This window comes from Benincasa hispida, chromosome 11 (assembly GCF_009727055.1).
Source record: "Benincasa hispida cultivar B227 chromosome 11, ASM972705v1, whole genome shotgun sequence".
Taxonomy (NCBI): domain Eukaryota; kingdom Viridiplantae; phylum Streptophyta; class Magnoliopsida; order Cucurbitales; family Cucurbitaceae; genus Benincasa; species Benincasa hispida.
The window spans coordinates 51,617,812-51,628,676 of record NC_052359.1 but is presented as its reverse complement, the minus strand read 5'-3'; the positions used below and the strand labels follow the sequence as shown (position 1 = coordinate 51,628,676).

At 30.9% G+C, this 10,865-nt stretch overlaps 1 pseudogene; it reads left to right on the top strand.

The window, feature by feature from the left end:
• The first annotated feature begins 248 nt into the window (after positions 1-248).
• Positions 249-9,125, top strand: LOC120090742 (annotated as a pseudogene).
• Positions 9,126-10,865: the final 1,740 nt, after the last annotated feature.

Genomic DNA, 10,865 nt, shown 5'->3' with positions numbered 1-10,865 from the left:
ATATTCTCTTGTACGGAAATTCCTTTCTTTTCTCTTTTTGGAGGAAAATTTGTTTATAATCCACTCCATTTGGATTCCAATGTTCTTGTTGGGTCGGAATATCTCTGGTGGTTAAGTTTATGATTTATGCCTAGATTACTTCCCTTGCTTCCATTTCAATTTACTCATCAAACTGATGGTAATAGTGTGTTTTACAGTTCTATAAAAGGGGAAAATGTTTTTTTTTACTGCAGCATTGCAAAGCAAAAGTTCATTCCTCTTTGTAGTTAATCGATCTTCTTAATATTTAAATAAATAATAATGACGTTTGTTCCTTCTCTAACTATGGTGTTAATAGGTCATAATGGAAATGAGAAAATTGCAACTGGAAACAGTATTCTTAGAAAAAAGGCGTTCACGTAAAAAGAAGTTCATCCGGCATTACAAAAATTTCTACCTTGGAGAGATGTGTACGAAGCGATGGGCAAATCATAAATGTCATCGATACTTCTGGTATGACATTACTAATTAACATTCGGCTGATAACTATTTTTTAGGTTTTTTTAATATAATTTAATCTTCTTTTGATAACAATTTTATTAATTTTTTTAAGTTTTTTGTTTTTAAAAATTAAATAAAAATAAAATAGTTACTTAACAATGCTTTAGTTTTTTTTTTTTTTTTTCTGTTTTTGAAAATTATGCATATAAACACTAGTTTCATCTATTATTTTTTTATAATTTGTTGTATTCATTTTAGAAGTATTTCAAAATCAATGTTAAAATTTGAACTCTAAAAAACTAATAATTTTAAAAAACTTGTTTTTTTAATTGAAAATTAATTGGTTAAGAGTTTTAATGTCATAGGAAATACAAAAACTATGAGTATGAAATTGGAAGAAAATGAGCACAATTTCCGTAGGTTGTTTTTTACTTTTTCTTTTTTTTTTTTTTTTAATTAAGCTTAAAACACACTATCACTGTTCGTGAATTTTCTTCTTCCCTCTTCTTCTTAGGAGTGCTTTCAAAAGTCCGCTGTTTGAGTCGCGAAAGGGCTGCTCATGTTTGCTATAACAATTCCTTACGAGAGGCTACTAGACTTGTCTAAAAGAAGACGAACTACATACTTGTGTTTGAGAATAGGATCTTTTTTTTTCATTCTTGAGAAAAGAGAAGCCCGCAGATCTGGAAGCGGGCTAGTCCCCGAAAATGCCCGTTCCTTTGCCCCGATGATCGTGTTGGGTGAATTGTGACCTCGTACGACCGTGTCAGGTGAGCAACAACCAGCAGCTACTAGAAAGAAAGTAGTAGCCGCTAAGCAAAGCTATTCGATTTAAAGTTAAATGTCTCATACTTGATTTGTTTTAGGAATTTGACGAAAGAAGTTTTTTAAAAAATAGTTTTCGGAAACTTGATTTTGTTTTGAAAAAAGTTTTAATATTGTTGAAGTATTTAATTCTCCCACTCATATTTTTTATACATCATTAAGTGATAAATTATTTTTATCTATAGGTCTCACACAATTCTTAAATCTTTATTTTATGGTAAATGACGAATGGAAGGTCATAGTACTAAATTTTTTCCATACCACATATATTTTCTTGAGTTTGACTAATGATTAAAATATTTGTTAGTTAGGGCAGTGTGAAAACTATGGTAAAGAAGTTATAAGAAAATAATCACATTTTTTCAAAAACCAAATAATCATCAAATGATCACAATCAATTAAACTTGACTATAAGAATTGAGACTACACATATAAAAGTTAATGCATAAATAATTTTCAATGAAGTCTTAATAAATGGTTATGAGCAATTATGAGTTCAATCGATTAAGTTATAATTTTCAAATGAAATCTTAATAACAATCCTTGTTTTCAATCTTTAGTCAAACAACAATAATATATATAGAAATATTTTGACGTGGATTCCTCACCATGCAATCAATTATGAAAAATGTGTAGGAATGTTCGGTTTATCCAATGGAACAAAATCTACCTCAAAAGAAATAACGAAGTGCATAATTGGCAAGTGGATGCATTCATGCAGTTATTTTAGTTTTTTCAGTAAGGAACCGATAGAGTCAAGAAGAAGAAGCTACCAAACCATACAAAACACATTTGGACTCAAAATTGTGGATTATACCATTGTCATCTTAACGGGAGGCGACGAGTTCGACAATGGCGATGACATATAAGATTACTTGAGACATGAATGTCCTGCGGCTTTGAAGGATGTTCTAGCTGCATGCAATAATAGATGTGTGATTTTTGACAACAAAACTAAGAGTCAAGCAAAGAAGGAAGAACAAGTGAATGAGCTTTTGGATTTGGTGAAGGAAATTATCGACCAAAATGGAGGACAGCCCTACAAACCTCCTTTGATTTCTAATAAAAAACTTGAGAAGGAAATTGATGAAGTCAAAAGAAAGCTTGAACAGTCTTGCACGCAAGACATTTATTCTGATCCCAAGCTTGGGGAAAAGTTGGATGAGGTAGATACCACATCCTTAGATCTGTCATTTTGTTTCAATTTTTATCCAATTAGATTCTAGATTTGATTAGTGAACTATTTTTCTATTTCTAACTCAACTCAATTTTTGCTAATTTCACCCACGATGTAAGTTAAAAACCTCTTTAATCTCACTAATTTCAGTAATATCAAGTTCTGTACGAATTTAAAATTTATTTAGTACACAAATTAATAATTGAATCATTTGTTAAAATTCAACTCACAAAGTTCAATAAAAATGTAGCTCTAATGTTGTTTTTCTTTGAAATTTAATTATCAATTTTGTATCATACATGTGTTTTCTAATGATTATTAATTTATTAATTTATTAATTTTGTAATTATTTAATTTGTCAATTATTGTCACATCTTATTCCAGGTTAAGAGGTAATCTGGGAGAGGATGCTCTTAGGATATAATGACAAATGGGTGATTGTTGATAGATTAACTAAGACGACCAAGTTTATACCAGTAAAAAATACATTCACATTGGATCGTCTAGCTAAGATTTATGTGGACAGGATAATCAGTCAATATGGAGCCCCAGTGTCAATAGTGTCGGATCGAGACTCGAGGTTTACTTCGTAATTCTGGCCTAGTCTGCAGAAGACTATGGGCACTAAATTGCATTTCAATACGGCTTTTCATCCACAGATGGATGGACAATCAGAAAAAAGTATATAGACACTAGAAGATATGTTAAGAACTTGTCTATTGCAGTTCAAAGGTAGTTGGGATACACAGTTGCTATTGATTGAATTTGAAACGACATGGCTCTTACATAACAGGGTTCAATCGCTACAACATGCATACTTAGACTTTTCTATCATTTGATGAGTTTTGGTAAGGATTTCAAAAGAACATATCTAAAATTTTATTAATTAAGTAGCAAACTATACAAAAAGTTTTTTTTTTTTTTTTTTTTTTTACAAAACACCAAATCCATAAAACATTAGCGTAGTGGAACAAAATGCATATATGACCAAAAGAGGGAGTTTGATGGTTGGCCTCTTGAGCGACGTCCAGTCATGTCACCTACGTTGTGTCCTTACCTACAAAAGTCTGTAAAATAGAATGAGTATATAATATACCAAGTAAGTAGTTCTCACTTAAGGTGGTGACTAAAAGCGTAATCACATGCAACATGTCATGAAAATATATGATTGGGACCCAAAACGTAAATTTATCATAATATGAAGTGGTCGGTTACACTTCCAACATAAGTTCCTCCACCTTAGTAGGAAGATGAGAATTTAAGTGGAAACTAACCCATCTGATGACTAGTGGGTCATGCAGTCAATAGTGCCAGAGTCGCATCCAACATGAACCATTGGCATAAACGTAAGATTGGACTAGAGGGGTGCAACCATACATACATGCTAGTCCCTAGCATAAACTAGACATAAAATTGGGTCTAGAGGGGTGGAACCATACAAACCCTGCTAGCCCTGGAAGCATAACTTATACCTAATTAAAATTTGATCTTATTTCATCATTGTGAACACACATAATGCTTGGGGTCCCTTTTCGAGAAACGTGTTTTAAACATGTAATGCAACATAACAATAATAACATGATAATGCAACATAATAAAGATACACTACCATAAAACACTTAAAGAGAGGATGAGATAAACTACTTACCTCGATTGCGATCATAATTATTCCTTATGGCTCGGTCTTATAGATTTATAAGGAATACTTATGATTAAAACAAGTTTTAAAACTATTGGAATAAGGAATTTGATGAACATAACTTATTTATTTACAAAATTATGATTATTAAATCTTGAGAGTATTAGTATAACTATGCTGAATTATTTAATGATAATGATGATGATAATAAAAATAATAATATTATTATTAGTATAATAAGAATATTAATAATATAATAATAATAATGATAATAATAGTAGTAGTAGTAGTAATACTAGGATATTAATAAAAACAATAATAATAGTAGTAATGATAGTAATAGTAGTAGAATGATAATAATAACAGTAGTAGTAATAAAAGTAATAATGATAATAATGATTATAATAGTAGTAATAATAATAATAAGAGTAGTCGTCATAATAATAATAGTATAATGGTGATAATAATAATAGAAGAAGAAGAAGACGGAGAAGAAGAAGAAGAAGAGAGACGGAGAATAATAATAAAAAGTTAATATTTAACATTGTATTAGTAATAATATTATTAGTAATAGTAATACTAAGTAATAATAATGATAATGACATTAATATTAACAAAATTGGTAATAATAATACTATCATTAAATTAATATTGTTAATAACAATAGTAATATCAACAATAATAATATTAATAATAGTGGTAGTTATAGTGAAAATTCAAACTTTACTATGTAAAGAATAGAAGTTTAATTTTAATTATTCAAATTACTAAGCTCATATAGTAATGGTAGATTTAAAATTGTGGTTGAGTTTGACATTTAACCAAGTTTAGTATATGTGAAAAGAAATAAACAAAACTTAAAAGTAAGAAAACTTACTTGCACTAACCCCAAAAATCAAGAATGCTCCCAAAATCTTCTAAATTTCTTTTATTAAAAAGAAGCACCCACGAGCTTATTGATCGACCTACTTCACCGACTTACTCAATTTTTTATTATTATTTTATTTTTTTTCTTTCTTTACATAATCAACATACCCCATAGGATTACTATAATTATTTTTTTTTCTTGATTATTTATTATTATTATTATTATTATTTATTTGGTTGTCCAACTAGATTCTCTCTCTTTTTTTTTTTTTTTAACTCTAACCGACTTACACATTTATATCTGAGATATATATATATATTGTCTCCCTCCTACTTACCGACTATTGCTCACATGATTTTTTTAATTTATTATTATTATTATTATTATTGTTATTTTACTTAACAAAACTTTCTATATCATTATTATTTTATTTCTTATATAGTTACTTACTTAGATAATTGCTTAATTAGTATTTTGTTTGTCACTTATTTAAATGCTAGTAAAATTTAAAATCGATTAATCATTTTTTGTCTTAAATTTTCAAATTGTCTAGACTTAGAATAATTCAATTTTAATTTTGAACTTTAAGGTTAACACATAATTTTCTAACATATTTATATACAAATTCGGAATATACAGAATTTGCGTAGAGTAACAGTGATCATTCAAGCATCGTAATGACTCCCCATATGAAGCGTTGTACGGAAGACCTTGCAGGACCTGGTATGTTGGAACGAAGTTGGAGAACGGAAATTTTTGGGTCTAGAATTAGTTCAGCAGTCAACTAAGAATGTGAAGCTTATTAGAGATAACCTTATGGCGGCTCGCGATAGACAGAAGAGTTATGCAGATAAGCGAAGAAGAGAACTAGAATTTGAAGACGGAGATCAGGTATTTCTTCGATTGTCCCCATGGAAAGGATCCTCCAATTTGGGAGGAAAGGGAAGTTAAGTTCGCGATACATCAGACCATATGAGATTGTGGAACGAGTTGGTCCAATAGCTTATATATTGCAGTTACCTCTGGAGCTAACTTGTATTCATGACACATTCCATGTGTCGATGATGAGGAAGTATGTGCTTGATCCTACGCACATACTAGCAGCATAACCAATACAGCTCAAGGAAGATTTAACATACGAGGAAGAGCCTATCGACATTTTAGACAGGAAAGACCAAGTACTCAGGAACAAGACGAAACCTTTGGCAAAAGTATTATAGCATAACCATGAAATTGAGGAAGCAAACTGGGAACCCAGAGAACAAATGAGAAGGAGATATCCTCAACTTTTTAGATGATATTATGAAATTTCTTATAGGGGGAGGTAAATTATAAACCCCGAATCCTACATTCTCTACATAAGTATGTTTAGCCATGAAAATATTATGTTAAATAAGTAATAAGTGAAATTTATGGTTTAATATAGAGAAGTAAGGAGGAAAGAAGAGAAGAAGAAGGAAGAAAAGAAGAAAATAGGAACAAAGAAGTTAGGTTAAGAAAAGGAAAAAAAAAGATTAAATAATTAAACTTAAATTAAGTCTTCCCGGCCGACAGCACTAAACCCAATAGTGGGTAAGGTGGTGGTCGATGATTTCACGCATGAGAAGGCAACCGGTTGAATAAAAAGGAAGAAGTTCAAAGACTCGGTTTAGGCAATTGACTCATGCGATCTAAGTGAAACTAGTTCCATTTGAAATATGGAAGAGTCTAGTTTTTGGAGGTAAGGCTACTGAAGAAAGATCACACAGGAAGAAGGTTGAAAAGTGAAGAAGTTGTAGAAGGGCCAAGTTCTCGGATTAATCGTGGCTAGTGATAAAGATCAGAAGCTCTAGGCCAAATCATGCAGAATTTTGGACGAAAATTTTAAGGAAAGACACATAACTCAATTCTAAACAAGTTTGTAGAAGAAAGTTTCTTGAAATGAGTTTTATATTTCGAGTTATAAATTTTTGAAGTCGAATCGGGTATTTGTTGCATAAGCAGGCAGCTGCTTAGGAGGATTAAGCCAACAACTCACCCAGGGAGCAGGAGCGAGACCAGTATCATATAAGTCTCATTAGTCACTCAAGTCTCGCTGATTTTCTACCTAGTCTCGCTAAATTTTATGCTAAGTCTTGCTGATGATGATAAGTCTCGCTAAGGATGAAAGTCTCGCTAAATTTTGTGGTTAGTCTCACTTATGAGGGTAGCCTCGCTCATGAGGATGATCTCGCTAGTGATGATCTCGTTGATGAAGATCTCGCTAGTGATGATCTCCTTGATGATAATCCGCTAGTGACGATCTCGCTAGTTTTGGTCTCACTAGTGATGATCCCGCTAGTAAAGGTCTCGCTAGTAAGCAAACTATTTGAAGCATCTTAATGGGAATTCTAAGGAATCTAACAAGGAATTATGTTGTTTCAGGCCAAGAGGAGCTAGGAGAAGCCTATAACCATTAAGAGCCCAGACGAGTAGTGAATGAAAAAGATAAACTTAATGTTTTCAATGTTTTGTGCATAAAAGACCATGCAATTTCAATGATGTTTGATGATAAGTTTATACGTCTTCAAGTAACCAAGTTTTATGAATTGCATAGCATTTCTTCTCCAGCATGTGTATGTTTTATCGCATGCCAAGGTTATATGTTAATTCATTACAAAAGCTAGGTATCTATGATGAAGCATGCATTTTTAAGATAAAAGCTATGTTTCTACAAATGCTATGCTAAAGGCTATGATTGAATGCTTCTTAATGTATATGTTTTTTTCTTAAGAATGATATGTTTAATAAGTCGGATACTGAAGGTATAGAAGGCATCAGAAAAGTACCTAAGGTGTTTACGGTACTTAGAAACTCCACGTGCACGTAGGTAGTTCTGAATGAGAGGCCGAAGTATGGGTCTTCTAGGCCATATCTAGTAACCTAAGGCTGAAGTATGGGTCTCTTGGCCGGATACAAGCGTTGGGAGCTAGAGTGATGTATGCTCATTCTCAACTAAGATTTAACGATATTTATTGATGATTGATGAGTTTTCCTTCATAAAGCATGAGATTATGATTATGTTTATGTTTTATCAGAAGTTGCTTGAAACTTTTTCCAGTATGTTTATATGTTTTATAATAATGTGAACCATGGCATAATATGATTTCTACAGTCACTCACTGAGCAACTAGCTCACAGTTTTCCTATGTTTTTCTTTTTTCAGGTAGCGATCAGATTCCTCAAGGTTGATCCTGGTGCTGCTTGCCACTGAAGGACCCAACTAGTTAAAAGAATTTAGGTTAATGGTCTATAAAAATGTACACATGTTGTAGGAGTCAGGGTTTTGTTAGTAAAGTTTGGGCCCAACTATAAATATTTGATCTCCAGATGTTATGTTATGGTTTGTTAAGCATGTGATTGTATGGAAGTTAATGTTGAGCCTTCCTGATGTGGGCTAATTGTATAAGTTAAAAATGTTTACCAGGTTGGCACTAAACGAGATAAGTAAGTAAAGGGAGTAAGTGTTGGCGATAAGGCTAGTAACTGCTGCCGTCATATGCCCTTTTAGGTTAAGAAGATAATCTGGGAGAGGGTGTGACAATTATGTTTATTAATTTTGTAAGTTTTGTTTCAATTTCTTTTTACAATTTTTATATTAAGTATAAAAATGAAACTATAAGATTTTTTTTAAACATTAATTTCAAGAAAATAAACTTAACTGATTTTAAGTTTCTTTTGACCTAGAATCTTAGTTCACGCTCGAGGTAAACAACATGTTTTAACGACGATTGGAAGGTGAAAGAGAAGCATGTCATCAAGTAGAAGAGAAAACACAATAAATACAGAAACAATATAATGATGAAATTCAGAAGCTCAATGAATTGCTACATATTTCACTCCAAAGGCCATCATCTGTCAAGGTTGAGCAAAATTATGAACATGATAATCTAATTCAACAATATCTCATAATCTAATTCAGAGAACACCTCATAATCTATGATCAACCAGCACTCGTCGAGGTTGCGCAAAATTCTGAAAATCATAATCTAATTCAACTAGCACTTCATAATCTAATTCAGCCAGCACCTGTCAAGGTTGAGCAATGTTCTGAATATCGTAATATAGTTCGATCAATAATTAGAAGCCTAATACGTCTACTTAGAATGTTATCATAAACATTGTAATTAGTATGATTGCATGCATTATATGTGTAATTTAAATATATTTAAACCTTGCTTGAATAAGGCATCTGCCATATGTGGTGTGTCTCTTTGTGTATTGTACTGTTAAATGATCGATGTAATGAATTATTATCATATATATCATATATGTTATATATATTTTAGTCTAATGATTTTCATGTGAACAATGGACTATTAAAATATATTTATTGTATGTTCGAGAGTGATTTTGAAATGGTTAAAATCATTTTTCTCGATCATTTTCAAAATTATTGTACAATATATTTTTAATAATTCAAAGCCAAATTTGATAAAAAAGAATATCTTTAAAAGTTAAAATTAGACATTAAATAAATTTGAGTGATTAAAGACACGTCTTGAAATGATTATAAACACAATAAAAGTAATACTAACAATTTCCAAAATCACTAAAAAAATATGCAATAAGTCATTCTAATATATATATGCATTTTGTTGGTTTTTTACCTTTAATCTCAAATTAATTAATTAATTAATGTTTTGATAATAATAAAGCTGCTCTTATTCACTAGCAATTTTATTGCTTTGAAGTGTGATTACGTAGAACTAACAAAGTTGCTCTTATTCACTAACAATTTTAGTGTTTTGAAGTGTGATTATGTAGAGCTCGGAACAACGAATTCAACTCAATTTGAATCTCTCAAATCGGAGCTCAAATAAAGAAGATGTGGCCGAAATAAACTTAACGAAAAAATCCCAAGCTGATGACGTGACAAATTCTTTTTCATCAAAGTGACTAGTTGGAAGTTGTCTTTTGGAGCATAGGAGGAATGACATATGGTGAGCTTTTGATTTTTTTTATTGGTTTTAAAAAGAAAATAAATTTAATATTATTTTATGTTTATATACAAGGACTAGTTTTGGATATATGGTAACATTTTACTTTTTGTTGAGTTTTTTTTTAAAAAATATTTTAAAAAGTATATATATATTTATATTATATTATGTTTGTATCTAACGGTTAGTTGAGTTTTTATCTCTACCATTCGATTTTCTTTTATCAATATCCAATTACCCAAATTGAATTTGATTTTGACCTATCCCATATCCTTTTAAAATCTTCATCTTCTCCAAAATTAAAACAACAATTACACATTTTTACAATCCTAAAAGCAACCATTTTTATTCTCTGAAAACTCTAATTTTTTTCTTTTCATCTTATTCTTGCAAGAGAGATATTGTTTTCTGAGGATTTATTTGTTGAGTGCTCAAATTGATAAATCTACTCTTTAGAGAGTTTTGCCTCATCTTGTTCTTCATTTTCAAGTCATCATAAGGGTTGCTTTTAATCTTGAAGAAAGAGTGGTTGTAATGATTTGATCCTCAACTGTGGGAAGGATCGATTTTGTTCTTGTGTTTGAAAAAAGAACATTGTAGCAGTTCGACTCTAAGCCGTAGAAAGAGTCAAGTTTGAGTGACATATCCAATAGGGGCTTGGGAAGTGGGATGTAGGTCGGTTGGATCGAACCACTATAAATTTCTGGTGTCAATTTCACTATTCGTCTCATATTTAATTTTGCAATTAATCCATTATTATATTTTATTTTCATGAAGTTAATTGCTATAATTTATTCTTGAAATTAAATTCTCACATTCGTGTTAGAGTATATTAACATGTAGCAGAGAAAATAGAATTAATAAGCACTCTAACTATACTGAATTTGAGTTTAAAACATGCTTCAAAATAACTATTAC